Source organism: Chrysemys picta, chromosome 1 (assembly GCF_011386835.1).
Source record: "Chrysemys picta bellii isolate R12L10 chromosome 1, ASM1138683v2, whole genome shotgun sequence".
Taxonomy (NCBI): Eukaryota; Metazoa; Chordata; order Testudines; family Emydidae; genus Chrysemys; species Chrysemys picta.
Window position 1 is genome coordinate 118119812 of NC_088791.1, and position 16453 is coordinate 118136264.

Sequence of the window (16453 nt, forward strand, 5' to 3'; positions counted from 1 at the left end):
TATTTTTTTTTCCAGAGGACCCGTGGCCTCAGTCAGTACAAAGGATGGACAGCACTCACTCAATGAGCACCTATTCAATAATTTTGTTTTATTCACATTGTTCAATGTGTGGCCCTAAACCATATTTACTGCAGATTATTCAAGTCCTGCAAATTACATCTTTGATTGCAGGGTAGACATACCCACAGGAATCTTGGGTTCCATTCCAGGTTCTGGAGGGGAGCGTGTTCTAGTGGGCACAGACTATTCTGCTCATTCCAACCAAATTTGACCACCTTCTGCCCAATCCTCATCAATCTATTCCTGTACCACTTCTACCTCTTCCCCACCCTTGACTGTCCCAGTCTCTCTGCCTCAGGCTTCTTATCCCAGTTCTAGTCTCCTTGCCCAGCCAGTCTCAGTTCTCCTCCCACATGGCAGCTCCTTGGCAGATCTCTCCCGTCTCCTCTCCTCTCCCATTCCCCTATCCACTGGTCCTAGTCCTGGTCTGTCCCCTACTCCACAGCTCCTCATTCAGTGTCAGTGTCCCCTTACCCTAACACCCATTTCTGTCATCAGCTCCCAGTCCCAGTCTTACCAGACTGCTTGTCCCAAGCTACTTTCTCTCCCCACCCCGGTCCCCTCTTCATTCGAATGAGATGGCTTCCTCCTCTGTGCTGCCTGGATGCCAGCAAGGGTGCCACTGAGAGACCAGGTGAGACAGGCTCCCTGCTCTCAGTTAGAGTACCTGGCCACACGCTGGCAAGAACAGCTGGGACAGCCAATACAGTGAAAGTCTCTTTTCCCTGTAGCCCTGGGCTGAAACACACTCAGTCTCTCGATGTATGTGCAATCTGGTCAGCACCAGGAGCTGAGTGAGGTGCAAACTTAATCACTGAGGATGGACTCTTCCAAGATTTCAGCTGCTACAGTCTTAGAAGACTCTACTGTGCATGTGTGATTTTTCACATTTTCAAAGACTTCTATAACTTTGTCAAATTTCGGCAGAATCTTATGGACACGTCCCTGACACACAGGTCACTTCCTGTCAAATCTCAAGCCCCTATTCCAAAGCATGGGGGTGCTAGAGCTGTACAAACAAAAAGTTGCCATACATTTTTAACGTGGGCAAAATAACACATTTTCCTGTAGCTGTATTCTTGGAAATTGCTGAACTGTTTTGGCTGAAAGTTTCCGAACAAATTCAGCCCGAGGCAGACACCCAGAATGGAAAATTTCAGCCTCAATGGTTAAAGCTTGGCAGTGTTATAATGAACTGAAAACAGGCTCTTATAAATGGGAAATGTTGCGCCACCTTAATAGTAGGCAGAGCTACCAGCCCCACCTATAATAAACCAGCCAGCATAACTCAAATTCCTAGATATTTCATAGTTGTTATAACGGAGTTTATTGTAACTTGTCTTATTTGTGTATATCTCACATACCAACCTTCCAGTGTTTCATAAAAATCTTGTATTTAAGCTTCTCTCCTTTAAATTTTCCCTGGTTTCCTGCACTTTCTACCTGGTTGTTCCTATATCTCAGGGGATCACATGTAGAGAAGAGAGGGTTGTTTTTATCCCCCACTCCTCTTAATTGCTACTCTTGGTAAAGATGATGTTGAGAAACCGAGTGATATCTAGTCTAGATCCCCTGCCCCAATGAAGCTGGTTTGCGCTATTAGTGGTATACAATGGCTATAAATCTAGCCTGAGCATCCAGCTCAGGATTTTCATGGTGCAGCCAGCGTAACCTCTAGAGGTGTCTGCATCTAGCATTTTTCTCTTGTGATGAGTTTACTAAATAAAATCAGAAATAAAGTTGTCAGCCATTTAGACTGAAATAAAGAGTTTGTCCTCTGAAACAAGTTCATAATTACTCCGAACAAACCCCAAGCCCAGATATAAAAGAAACTATAGGCAGAGATGGAAATCATGGCTGAGCCAACAGTAGTAATGGATGGCTGTAGCTTGACTCAGATTGGTGCTGCTCTTAAAGCATCTGAAGGAAATAATCTGTGGTGTTCTAGTAAGAGTGAAACTCCAGCATGTTAATGTTGTGTGTACAATTGTTTAGAAAAATGTATCCAGGGTATGGAAGAAATGAAGCCTGAGGGACATTATGGGCCTGCTTCAGATACCTCCACTCATGCTGAGTAGCACCTTGTTTCACAAATATTCTCACTGACTTCTGAAGGAAAGTTCTACTCAGTATGCATCCAGGTAAGAATTAGGCCCAAAATGACTACTGTAGTATCATAGAACTATAACTGTGTACTATGGCTGAGCTCTCACAAGACACTGTCCCTTTTGTTCAGACACTAAATACAAACAATTGTCCTGACTCTCTCAATCTCTTGTTAAGCATCCAGAAAAATATAGCTAAAGCCCTCGAGCACTTTAAGATGTTGATTTGGCTCAGTTGTTGTTTTATGTTTCCTTGCTCTTTAAGCCATTGCTGTATTTCTTTTCTGTTAAGGACAGATTTTGTGCTGACTTCCTGAGATGTTCTCTCCTGCCATAACCCACTCCACCTAGCACCATGCCCATGTAACACCAACAGATCCCGGTCGCCGGTGGGCAGAATCAAACCAGGGATCTCTGGAGCTTAGTGCATGAGCCTCTAAAGCAAGGGTTCTCAAACTGGGGGTTGGGACCCCTCAGGGGTTTGTGAGGTTATTATATGGGGGGGTCGCGAGCGGTCAGCTTCAGGGCCGGTGCAAGGATATTTTGCCCCCTAGGCGAAACTTCCATCTTGCGCCTCCCCCCCCCACCTCTCCCCCCGGAGCATTGCTTATCATAAACTTTCAAAAATGAATACTGAATAATATGGCATTGTTCATTAGAACGAATACATATTCAGCTTGAAAATTTATTAATTTCATTATTTAGACTACATATTTAATGAAAATAAATTAATAACCTGACAGGGTGTGGGGCTGGCTGGCTTGGGGCAGGGGGGTGCGGCAGGGGTTGTGGAGACAGGGTGTGTGGGGCTGGCTGGCTTCGGGCAGGGCAGGGGATGCGGAGCTGGTTGGAGATGGGGTGCGGGGTTGGCTGGAGACGGGGGTGTGGGGCTGGCTGGCTTCGTGCAGGGCAGGGGATGCAAAGCTGGTTGGAGATGGGGTGCGGGGTTGGCTGGAGACGGGAGTGGGGCTGGTGGCTTCGGGGAGGGGGGTGCTGTAGGGGTTGGATGGAGGGGGGCCTGGCTGGAGGCAGGGCAGGGGGTGCAGGGCTGGCTGGCTATGGGCATGGGGGTGTGGCAGGGGTTGGATGGAGGTGGGGGTGTGGGGCTGGCTGAGGGCAGGGTGGCGGGTACCAGGGCTATCCCTAGATATTCTGGGGCCCTATGCCTCCATGGGGGAGGTGGGAGCGGGGGGGGGCAGGCTTCCATGGGGTTGAGGCTGGCTTGGAGGGTAGGGGAGAACCACCCCCCAGCACTCAATGGTGGCGCGGCTGGGGCCAGGTCTCTGTACTTCCTGCTGCCGGTGAGTGCAGCCCCAGCCCAGCTGCAGAGCTCAGGGGAGTGGGGCAGGGCAGGGCTGGGCTGAGCAGGGGTGAGGGCCCTGGGGAAGAGCCGGAGCAGCACAGCGCCCCCGGCGGTCGGAGGAGGAATGACATCACTTCCCGGCCGGCTGGCTGGAGCTGATCAAAGCCGCAGCGCCCCCTTGCACAGCGGCGGGAAGAGGGTTACACATTTAGCCGGTGCCAGGTGAGCATCCCAGACATTTTGAGCACCGCTTTTTGGCTCCCTCAAATCTTGGCGTCCTAGGCAGCAGCCTAGTTTACCTAGTGGATGCACCGGCCCTGGTCAGCTTCCACCCCAAACCCCGCTTTGCCTCCAACATTTATAATGGTGTTAAATACATATTAAAAAGTGTTTTTAATTCATAAGGGGGGTCACACTCAGAGGCTTGCTATGTGAAAGGGGTCACCAGTACAAAAGTTTGAGAATCACTGTTCTACAGCATGAGCTAAAAGCCAACTGGCTGTTAGCAGACTCATTTTATCTTTCTCTCTAAGTGGTCTCAATGCCACTAGATGGAACAGAACACCACATCTAAGAGGTGTGTGGGTTACACCCACACTGCTCTTTAATTTCTTGTAAGACAGAAGTAAATACCGTAACAGCCAGGCAAATTTTAGGCAGGCAGAATGACCAAAATTTAAAAATCAAGAGCCCTAAAATAAGGCTCCTGAGTCCATGTTTAGGAACCTGTCTGTTTTGTCTGAAGTGCGGAGATCAGCTGGAGGTTTTGGATGCTCAGAACTTTTGACAATCATAAGGTGATTAAATATGTCCTTTAGGCTCCTATTTTTGAAATCCTGACCCAAGTGACCTGGATTCCAGACTCTGTCAGGGACTTGTTGTGTGACCTTGAGCCAGTCATTTAACCTTCTTGTGCCTCGGTTCCCTCGTTTGTAAAATGGTGATAATAATACTACTGGCTGCCCACTTTTGTAAAAGCACTTACAAATCTAGATGAAAAGCAATGGTAATAATGGTAGATATTATTAATTATTATGTGGCAAACCTGGATTCTATAAAGATGTACTGTTATAAATAACTTGGAGATCTTTGGATGAAAGGCACTATGTACAGTCAGTGCAAAATGTCACTATTATTACAGTAAACATGTCTTACTCTTTCTCTTGTGATACAATGGACATTTTCATAGCTATAGTTTTGCTGATATTCAACAGGTGTTGGAACATCATTTGGGCCTTGATATTTTTCACCGTTACTTCCTGATATCTTTTGTTTATGAACCAAAAATAAAAAATGAACCTAATGTCACTGAGAAGAATTGCATTTATCTTGTAAATTGGTGGAACTTTAGATGACCATAGAAAACATTTTGAAATATTACTTCCTTGTAGGTGGTGACAGATTTCATGGCTTAAAAATGAATACAACTTGTAAAACTCACTTTCTCATGTTGCAATCACCTCCATAATAATAAACTGATTATTCTTTTCTTTTCCATTTTAAGGTCCTTAGCCTAAATCTGAGGGATGCTGAACACCCATCTCTTCCAAGGAAGTCATTGGAAGCTGCAAGTGCTCAATACCTCTCAAAATTAGGCCTGTCCGTAGCGCACAAGGCACTATGCTATAGTTGTGGTTCTGTTGTAAGTTACAATAGTGAGTATGCTGCATTGCCATACGTGTGTTTTTAAATTAAAACAGTCTGAGCTATCTTTATGACTCTTGATCCCATGCATTCTGCCTCTCTGTTTCTGTATCTGCTGGCCAAACACTAGAGCAGAATAGCAATGGGTGAAGACCTCAGGAGGAGGCTTAACTCACTGGTTCAAATTCAGAGCTGATGCAAGAAGCTGTAATTCCACTGCATTGGGCCCACCATGTCGGAGTTGGACTAGATGACCTCCTGAAGTCTCCTCCAACTCTAATCTTCTTCTGATTCTATGATCTTCTATGATTCTATATCTTTGCATTATAGCTGGGTGACCATCTGTAAAATGGGTTAATAGTGCTTCCTTATCTCAGCAGGATGTTGCCGGGATAAATACATTATCAATTGTGAGGTGCTCAGACACGATGATAATGGGGCTGTATAAGTACCAAGGATAGATAGAATTTCCCAAAATTCATGGATATTCAGATCCAAGGTTTTGATCTGATCCACTGTGGAAACACAGCCTGAAGCGAATTTTAGCTCTGGATCTGAACTTCCCTGATAGTCAGGAGCTCTGGGATCCAGAAATTTGGTTCAAGCTCATCTCTACTTTTGACAAACTTGGTCTGAGTTTTGAGGTTAGAAGAAAAGATGAAGCCAGGTGAGTTGTGCGTGGTTTCAGGTTTCTCTACAAATGTTTTTCACAGCTCTTGCTATGGCATACGTTACATACGTTACTACAGTTACTGCATACGTTACTACAGTTGAGATGTGTTCCCACAGTACCTATGGAAAACACAAGATGAACAAATTGTTCTCACAGCTCTTAGGTTTCTTTCTGGGTAACACCCACATAAATGAAGATACAAGGAAAATATAGTGTAAAAATTGTAGTCCCTTTTTATTTTGTGTATAACTGGAGATAATATTTTTTGGAGTTTTATCATTTTGGAATTCAGGTTTTAAAATAAGTGAAAATAATGCAATACCAATGGGGAGCACTTTAGGGTTAAGCACAATTTTTTAAATTAGAATTTATATTTTTGTAGGGGAGAAAACTAGAAGTTTATGTATGAGCTGATAATATTCAAAGTTAATTTTTCCAAGGAGTTTAAACAACCTGACATCTTCAATGCATGTTCCATCAAGTTACTTCAGTCAGGATGAACAGAGGGCCAACAGTTAAATCTTCAAAATAGGCCTTCCTCTTTGAGTAGTATCCCTATGGGTGTTCCACTTCAGGTGTGCATTCGCTTTTTGAGCCCTTGATCATAAATTTTCCATTAGCATTGTCTGTCCAGCCTGTGCATGCGTCCTATACATCCTTGTACCACACTGAGGCTATATAGGGCTGAAAGAGTGAACCGTGCTCAGTTTTTTCTCAACAACCTCAGCCTGAGACAGAGCCCACCTTGAGCATATTTCAGTTAACTCTTGGTTTATAGTTTAATATTAGTTAGTGTTAGATAGATAGTTAGTAGATAAGTAGTGAGATGATTGACTTTGTTCATCTCCCTCCCACCACTTTAAGTGTGTCTGCTGCCTGGGAGAGTAACACATCTCGTAAAAGTGCAACTTCTGCCTGGGACTTAAATTCAGGGCAAAGAAGAACCAGGAGATCAAATTGAGACTGCTACTGATGGAGCGATCCTTTTGACCCACTTCAGAGTCAGGCCAGGAGACCTCCACCCTGGACATCAGTCTCTAGGCAGATCTAGTGCCCCTTTGAACATGATGCAGATCTCCCTTAAGAAGGGGAAGATTCTTGAGGCATCTGTGAAGGCTCCTAACAAAAGGAGTACTGACTTCCATGATAAAGAGAATGCTCCCAAAAGACATTAGTCCCTGGTATCAAAAGCCTTGACCTCTCATCTAGGTACAGTAGAGGTGAAAGACTCCTCCTCTGGCACTGGTGGGGCTGGGAAGTCCCAGAGCTTCAAGAAGAAACATGGTTCCAACAGAGCCCCAGTATCCTCTACAAGGAGGGCAAGGACAAGCACTCCTCCAGACAAGTACCATCGAACATGGCTCCACCATCGGTACTTCCCCAGTCAGGACTCTCATTACCATGCAAACAGAAGTGTCAGAAACCACTGGTGCCGACTATAGTATGCTTTAAATTTACGGTGCCATTTGCTTCAGTTGCCCAGCATACTACCCCATTGGTATTGATCCTCCACTCAGTCCCACAAGAATTCAGATACTCAAAGGACATGTCAGTGGGGGATGTGATACTAGTCAGCTCTGTGTTCTTGGGGAACTAGGGTGCAGTATCCAGCTTGACTCATGAAAGATACCCACTCCCCGCCCGCCTCTGCTTAAACCAAAACCCATCAGAGGAAGAAAAAACTTGCAGAGAGCAGTGAAGGGCGTTGGGAGACACACCGAGACCCCTCCTGACTTGGGTGACAAGATTAAGACATCTCCATTCGCATACAGAATGAAGAACAGAGACAACTCCCCTAGCCTCATCTGCATGAAAGATGGGACAGGGAGACACCTCAATTGCATACAGAATGGAGAACAGAGAACCGCACTGAACTCTGGGACCAGAAAAAGCAGGGAAGCACTGCATCATGGGAATCTCTGCTCCAGAAGCTAATGAATCTATGCCTGCACACACCCAGCTCAGCAGTTATCAGACCAATTCTAGTAATGAATCCTTGAATGAATGAATGAATCTAGTAATGAATCCAATGCAACAGCCTAGTTGCATTGTGAGCTCCCTGGAAGAAAACACCACCCATAGCCAAGAGTGATCAGCTCCTATTGTCTAGCCTAAAGAAAATCCTTGAGTCATCAGTTTACCTATAAACAAATCTAGTGTTCTCCCTTGAACCATTGTATTTTCTCTACAAAAATCCCTACTCACCCTCCAGTGAGTGTTCTGATGCTTAGATCCAAACTATGCATCAGTTCCACTGGGACTCCATCTTCTTCTGACTGATCGCGCTGGGGGCTCTGCCTGTCTCCAGCACTCAGGACCCTGAGCTACCATCATCAGCTGGGAACCCCGACCAGTTCAAGCCTCATGGAGTGGGTGAGATCCCCCGTCTGTTTTCCTTTCTACCTTAGGTATTAACCTTTAATAATGTATGTTATGTTGGTTTAGCCCTCCTTGTGCAGTTATCACTATTGTTCAATAAATAACTTTTTATGGTTAAGCTGGTTGCTTCTGTCTCTCTTGCCGAACTTTACTCTTTTGTGTTTTTAGCTTCCCCCATTCACTCTACAGCAACGCTTCTTTTACCTAAGCTAAAGATCCCCGCAGCGCCCAAAATACTACGGGGTTTGCTCATCAAGTAGGTTACTGCCAGTACAATTGTGGTGTGAGAGTGGGGATAGGGACGTGCTGAATCTGGGACGCACAAGGGCAACAGCTTAAAAGTGCTGCTTGACCCAGTCCATGGAGCCCAGGGGCATATAAGGAGAGGCAGCTTGAAAGTGCTGCTTCATCCAGCCCAGCGAGTCCAGAGACATATAAGGGGTCAGCTTGACAGTGCTGATTGACCCGGTCCGCTCAGACTTGCTCTGTTAATGTATGTGTGGGTGTGGGTGTTTTCATCCGGTTCTGGGGCTGGAGTAACCCAGCCCTAGGGAACCTAGGTCCTGCAGGATAGCTCCATTGGTAGGAGACCTGCAGAAGGGAGAAATAGAGCTCCATATGAAAACACAAGTGACACAAGCAGTACATTGATAGAATTACAGAATCCCCTCCCCAGAAGAGTAACCCGAATAAATGAGCATACCCCAAAGTAACGGGGAAATCTGGTAATAGATGAATCAGAATCTTCACTGCTCATGCTTACCGAATGTCTCTCTGTACTGAGATCCTGGTTGGTGGGTGATCATCACTCTCTGGTATGACCAGACTCTCCTCCCTTTTCTGCTGGTGCTCCCCGCCTATTGGAGGATTCCAAGGAGAAGGAGGAAGATTTCCCTTCTGTCTCATCCATCTCTGCCCAGCCTGGACCCAGTTCTAACCCGTAGGCCTGACCACCATGTCTCGCTCCACCACCATCCATGGCCGATGATTTCTGGCAATTTCAAGACTGTGTAAAGTAGGTAGCGGACACTTCAAATACCACTGAAAGATTACAGGGTCACACTAAGATCTCTGGATATATATAGTCCTATGAATTAAAGAAGATTTAGTAGATCACAAACTAACCAGAGATCTCATCAGTTCTCTGGGTTTCCAGATCCACTGAACCTCCTAGGAAGAAACATAAGTTCCAGAAAAAGAGGGCTCCTCATCCTCCTTCTGCAAGTAACCAGTAATCATCAAAACAACAGTTTTGACAGTTGATTGAGGGTTCGAATCCTGTGCAGCCTCTAGTTCAGAAGCTGCAAACCTTTGCCTACCCTCTCCCCTTTTGGAGATCACCTTCCCATTTCCAACATGCTTGGAGGTGAATCACTACAGACAAGTGGTGTTAGTCATAACATCAGGCTACACCATCCACTTTATATCCTTCCCTCCTTCCAATCTCCCCTTCCTATCCCTTTTCAGGGACCCCTCTCAGGAGCTTTTACAGAGACAAGAAATAAACTTTCTTCTTCCGATTAGCGGCAATAGCTTTGTGAGGAGCTGGTCCCACCTTCTCACAAAGGAACAGGGTACTAGTTAAGGTATTTCCTTGTGCCAAAGAAGGATGAAGGGTGGAGACCAATTTTGGATCTAAGACTACTAAGCAACTTCATAAAGTCTCAAAAGTTCAGGATGGTGACTCTGGCAGGTATAATCCCTTTATTAGATGCAGGACATTGATTTTTTTGGTTCTTGACCTATAAGACACCTCTTTCCCTATAGGGATACACTCATCTCTCAGAAAATACCTATGCTTTGCTATAGGCCAGGAACATTTTCAATACCAAGTACTTCCCTTTCACCTTTCTTGGCCCCAGTGGTTTTCTCAGAGGTCCTAGCAGTAGTGGCCACTTACCTTTGCTGGGAGGCAATTTTAGTCTTCCCTTATCTCTATGACTGGCTGCTCAAGGGTCGATCTTACGAAGCAGAACTGTCATCCAGTCAGATGACCCTTTCTCTTTTCCCAGAACTGGGTCTTCAGCTCAATCTAAGAAAATCCACATTGATCTCTTTACAGAGAATACAGTTCATAGGGGTGTATTTGCATTCGTTGGTAGCTAGGGCATATCTTCCGATGGACAGATTCTTAATGTTATCAGATCTAATCAGGATCATTTAAGTGAGTCCTCAAACCTCAGTAAGAAACAGTACAGCTCCTGGGTCATATGGCAGCTTGCACCTTTGTGATCAGTCATGCAAGACTACCTCCATTGCTTCCAGGGCTAGCTCAGAAGGATCTATTTACCAATCAGACACAGCTGGACAAGCATAAAGAATGCCCTAGATTGGTGGAATGATCAACTCAACATTGGTGCCAGCACTCCTTTCATTCAGTCACCTCCAACAATAACTGTAATAATGGATACATCTCTGTTGGGATGGGGACCTCACCTCAGTTCTCTCACAGCTAAGGGCAGATTGTTGCCTCAGGAAACCAGTTTCCACATCAGTCTGTTGGAACTCAAGGCAGTCAGGAGTGCTTGTCTTCATTTTCTACTCTTATCAGGGCAAATCCATCATGATCATGATAACAACATGGCCTTCACGTTCTATGTCAACAAACAGGAGGGAGCAAGATCCCCTTCCCTGTGCACTGAAGCAATAAAGCTGTGGAACTGGTGTATAACCCATCAGATCTAAATTTCAGCCATTTACCTCCCTGGGGTTCCGAAAACCGAAGATGATACCCTCAGCAGGCATTTCTCACAGGATTCTCAAATTCCCCATAGTATATCTGAAAATTGGGAGACTTCCAGAGATGGATCTCTTTGCTACCTCCAGGAACAAGAAGTATCATCTGTTTTGCTCAAGAGGAGGTCTACGCCATGACTCTCTGGAAGACTTTCTCCGATCTTGGATGAAGGGACTACTCTATGCATTTCCTCCAACACCACTAATACTGGTGATGAACCAGATCAGACAGGACAAGGCCAGGGTTATCCACTCTGGCTGAGACAAGCTTAGTATCTTTACCCGCTTCACCTGTTCATCCACCCGACAATCAAACTGCGAATCATTCCTCATCTTCTCTTCCAAGATGCAGGTTATTTACTTTACCTCAACCTAGGGATCCTTTGCCTCAGCATGGTTCCTTGATGCATCGCAATTTAGAATCTATCTGCTCTGCAGAAGTACAAGTGTTGCTGAATAGTAGAAAGGAGTCAATCCAAATTACTTACCTGCAGTAGTGGAAGAGGTTCAACCGTTGGTGTCAACACCATTAATTTATGTCTGAATCCTCGTCACTCTCAGCTATGCTGGATTTCTTGTAGAATCTAAAGAAATAAGGGTTATCTGTTAGCTCAGTTAAAGCTCATTTGGCTGCCATATCAGCCTTTCATCCTCCAGTAGAAGGGTTTTCTATATTTTGTTTATCCTCTCTCTTCAATATTTATTGAAGGCTTGGGAAACCTCTACCTCCAAGGTAGGACCCCACTCTGAGTTGGAATCTGAACCTTGTACTTAGATGTCTTCCAAGACTTCTATTCGAACCAATGACAACCTTTTATTTACTTCACTTTTACGTGAAGATAGCATTTTTAGTAGCTATCCCGTCAACGTGTACAGTCTGAGAAACTGGGTCCTTGATGGCAGACCTCCCTTTTATGGTCCAGTTCTTGAAGGTCAAAGTCTCTTTATACCCTCACTCTAAATTCTTACCTAAAGTACTATTGGATTTTCATCTTAACCAGTCCATTCATCTACTGGTGGTGTTCCCCCTCCTTCCCCCCAAACCATATAAGTTTCAACAGGAGACTTATTTTCACACCTTAGATGTTAAACAGGCATTGGCCTTCTATCTAGATAGGACGAAAAATTTCAGAAATCACCTAGACTGTCCATTTCCATCACAGAGAGATCGATGGATTCCATGATCTCTGCCCAGAGACTGCTGAAGTGCCTTTCTGGGTGTATTGTTGCTTGTTTCAGTGCAGCTGGTTCTCATCCCCCACCTAAAAGGAGATAGAACATTCTATCAGATCACAAGCAATGTCTACAGCATTACTCAAAAACGTTCCAGTATCTGAAATATATTGGACCACTACGTGAGCTTCAAGGTATACATTTTCTAAACACTATGCCTTGATATATGCCTCGATTTCAGATGCTGCATTTGGTAATGTGGTCCTATCTTCAGTTCTGGACTCGATTCTGCAGTTCCCTTCTTCCTGTGGGGATACTACTGGGTAGTCACCTGAAGTGGAGCACCCATACGGATACACATCTTGAAGAACCACAGTTACTGCACAGGGTGAGTAACAAGAAGAGGTTGTTCTAACCTCTTCTTGTGTTGGACATAAATGGGCATGAGCCTAGAGCTGGCACCTCAGGATTTACTCTAATTTTTAAGCAACAAAATTTATGGTCTAACACAGAACCAGGATTTGGCATAAGATGGCAGAAGTCTTGTCACAACGCTGATCTCAAGAGACGTTTTTGCCATTTGGGGCTGCTAGTTTGTTAGATGTTGGTGCCTTTGAAACTGAATTATAGCCCTATTTTTGCCTCAAACCAAAGTCCCATTTTAAATGTAATCTGGATTCTGATCCAAACACCACCTCCTTGGCTCATCTGTCATTTTTAGCAGAGACCATTCTGGCTTCCCTATCTAACAAATATGTTTTTCTTGCCCTGAACCATTTCTTTCTTTAACTGTGGAGAGAAAAATGGCAAATACTTTGAAAAATTGAGATAAGGCAGGAAAAGTGACGGCTCCACTTTTACATCTCAAGTTGCTTCTGCCTTCACACTCCATATGAAAACTCCTCTCCGACAAAGACAGAATTCCACCCTTTTTGGGCAGAAAGTCTAACCATACCTGCAATTTCCTTTATGGAATAAGTTCAAACAGCACTACCAGTAAGTGTCCTGTTACCCTACACATAACTAAATAGTGAGCCTTCCTCTAACTGAGCCTGTAAGAGCTGTGTTTACCTCATCTTAGCTGGAGACAGATATTTTCACATTACATGTTGTTAAAATGCAAACAGACATATTTCATATTTTATGCATTTTGAAACCTTTTAGTGCTGTAATGACTTCACACACAGCGAATGAACATAGGTGTAGTTCTAAGTGTATCCGGAGTTGAACAGGTTCGGCTCAACTAGTACATTCTTCAGTTTTCATTCTGCTCACTTTAGAAAACTCATTTCACTGCTTTCAGTGCTCAACAATAGACAATGCATCTTGCAAAATCACTTGCTCAGAATGGTGGATGAACTGCACTTGATGTACCCTGCTGCTCATTGATCTGAACTTGTTCAGTTGAATCACAAGGCTGCAGATTGCATGATACTGTTGCAGCAGCCTGTCTATGTGGTTGTGGGAAGGAGCAAGGGAGTTCATTCTTGTTGCAGCATCATGATAATACAACAAGATTATTATTTCTTGCTTGATAAATACAAAAAGGTTAGGGTGACCAGATGTCCTGATTTTATAGGGACAGTTCCAATATTTGGGGCTTTGTCTTATTATAGATGCTTATTACTCCTCACCCCTGCCCCGATTTTTCATACTCGCTATCTGGTCACCCTAAAAAAGGAGGCAACTCCAATTCTGATTTCCCCACTGCATCTGCCATATGATTGGTTTCCCAGGTTAAAATTTGCTACAGCAGACTCAGCACCACAGCCAGTAGCTATTTAGCTCATTAGTGAATATATATGTACAAAATAACAGCAAAATCCCTTAATGTGCAATAACATTTTGAGCATTAGTGCGGTGATTGTTGACTCTTTCATGGATGATTAACATTTACTGTCACTTTGCAGACATACTTACCAAATGGTGTGAGTGCCAGCACAAGCCTCTGATTGTAATACAGAGCCTGCTGCAATGCTAGATCTTCACACTGAGAGCCAGATTAGTTCTCTATCGCACTTTTCCCACATACCAGGAAATGGTACCATCAGTGCTTTTAGGAGCTGTGAATTGTCTTTTGCCAAATGGCTGTTAGTTTGGTTTACCTTTTGAGATAAATCCACTCTTAATCTGCATGTGGTAAATGCTAGCAATTTAATATCAAATCTGTAATATATTGTGATATTGAAATATTATTTCAAACTAAGGTGGTGGTTCAATTAAGAGGCAAAATCTCCCCTCAGTTAAACCTGATCAATGCCTTGGAATCAGTGAGATTGCCTGGATGTGACTGAAGGAAGAATTGGATGTTATGTTCTTACACAAGAGGATTGTTGTGAATTTCAGGTCCTTCAGAATATTCATGCTATCATCTGACAAGTAAATAAAAGGGGGGGGGGTCATGATTGAGTCTTAATAAAAAAATGGTGGACCAGATCCTGGAGTACTCACAGAATGCATAGAGTGGAAGACTGGGGAAGGGTTATAAAGTCACTCACTTGCAATGCCCCATCCCAGTTCACTCATGCATGCTGTCCACCATGTAGCTTAAAGGCTCATCTAAGGCCTAGTCTTCACTTACCGGCTGGTCCGGAGGCACGCAATCGATGTTCTGTGATCGATTTATCGCGTCTGGTTAAGACGCGATAAATCGATCCCGGATCGATCCCGGAAGTGCCCACAATCGGCGCCGGTACTCCAGCTCTCCGAGAGGAGTACGCAGCGTCGACGGGGGGAGACTTCCGGCCGCGTCTGGACCCCGGTAAGTCCGGACTAAGGTACTTCGAATTCAGCTACATTATTAACGTAGCTGAATTTGCGTACCTTAGTCCGAAGTCCGGACTAAGTGGGGACCAGCCCTAAGATACCTGTTGTGTTCTTTGTTTTTTACCCAGCGAATGTGCTATGCACCACATACAGGGAAGCCCTAGCTACAGGTACACACTGCTGCTCTCTCAGGGTTCTGGCAGCTTCTGAAACATAGAAGACAGTGAAGGCCACAACTATTTAAAGGGATACTACCCAATTCCTATATGCTACAATACCTTGGACTGTAACTGCCAAAAGGCTAGCCCAGGATTCAGAAGAGCAATTCCATCCAGATCATAGCTCTTTTTTTGGTAACTGAATTCTCCTTCCTCACTGTGCTGACAGCAAAGGGGGTTTGTAGCATATGTGATCATATGCCATGTCAGGATCACACTTGTACTGAGGTGAATCTGCCTGGCAGTTTAGTAGATATTTGTGCCCACAGTCGGTTAGCATTGTAGTGCAAAATGGGCACAATACACCCAGGAATCAGGCCTTGTGCATTAGAATCTGAGACCACCTTTTAAGGCCTGATCCAACATTCACAATCAGACAGCTCTTCCACTGACATCATTGGGCTTTGGATCAGCCCTGTAGTGATGATTCAACCAATTTCAGAATATCAGTAATCCAGTGTTAGTTAATTAAAATAAACTTGATGCTATGACTGAGTAGGAGTTTCTTCATGGTTGTATTAGAGAAAAGAGCAAGTTGTAATATTTAATTATAATCCTATCATGTCAATTATTTATGTGCTAGATCCTACAACCTTTGCTCCTGATGGTGCTGTTGACTACAATGACTGCATATCTTTTAAATTCTGCAACCTGTGTTTTATATTTTAACACCAGTGAGCATTGGTGGTTATTGCCACATCACATCTCTTGCTGATTACTAATTGTGTACTATGACATATTGTAGGTGTGATTAATTCATAACTGAGACTTCATCTTCATTATATACTATAAATAGATTTCATGTGGTTCCTGATTAGTTGCCTTGTCAGAGAAGCCATGGCTTTGAAACAAGTAGACCTCCTGAGTTTGTTTCAGACTCTGAGATATATTTAAAATAAATCCTTGTAACAATAAACAGGGCACATGAGTTACTTGTTTTTGTATATGACAGGTTTCAGGGTAGCAGCCGTGTTAGTCTGTATCCTCAAAAAGAACAGGAGTACTTGTGGCACCTTAGAGACTAACAAATTTATTAGAGCATAAGCTTTCGTGGGCTACAACCCACTTCTTTGGATGCATACAGAGTGAAACATATATTGAGGAGATATATCTACACACATACAGAGAGCATGAACAGGTGGGAGTTGTCTTAATTGGCCTCTCAGAGTTGGTAAGAAAACTCCCACCTGTTCATGCTCTCTGTATGTGTGTGTATATATCTCCTCAATATATGTTTCACTCTATATGCATCCGAAGAAGTGGGTTGTAGCCCACGAAAGCTTATGCTCTAATAAATTTGTTAGTCTCTAAGGTGCCACAAGTACTCCTGTTTGTTTTTGTATATGGTGCTTTAGAATGATTGTGCTTGGAGGCTCACCCTTTGCCAGTCGGTTCC

The 16453-nt window shown here is 44.1% G+C and overlaps 1 long non-coding RNA gene across 3 annotated transcripts in view; it reads left to right on the top strand.

The window, feature by feature from the left end:
• LOC135975753 (uncharacterized) overlaps positions 1-16453 on the top strand; it is a 119004-nt gene that overhangs the window by 87944 nt on the left and 14607 nt on the right. Inside the window, exon 1 of one of the 3 annotated variants that reach the window (XR_010592774.1) lies at positions 4978-5123. The exons of the other annotated variants lie outside the window; for them this stretch is intronic. This is a non-coding gene — a long non-coding RNA (uncharacterized LOC135975753). Of the gene's footprint in view, positions 1-4977; positions 5124-16453 lie in introns of those variants that run through there. 3 annotated transcript variants of the gene reach the window in all.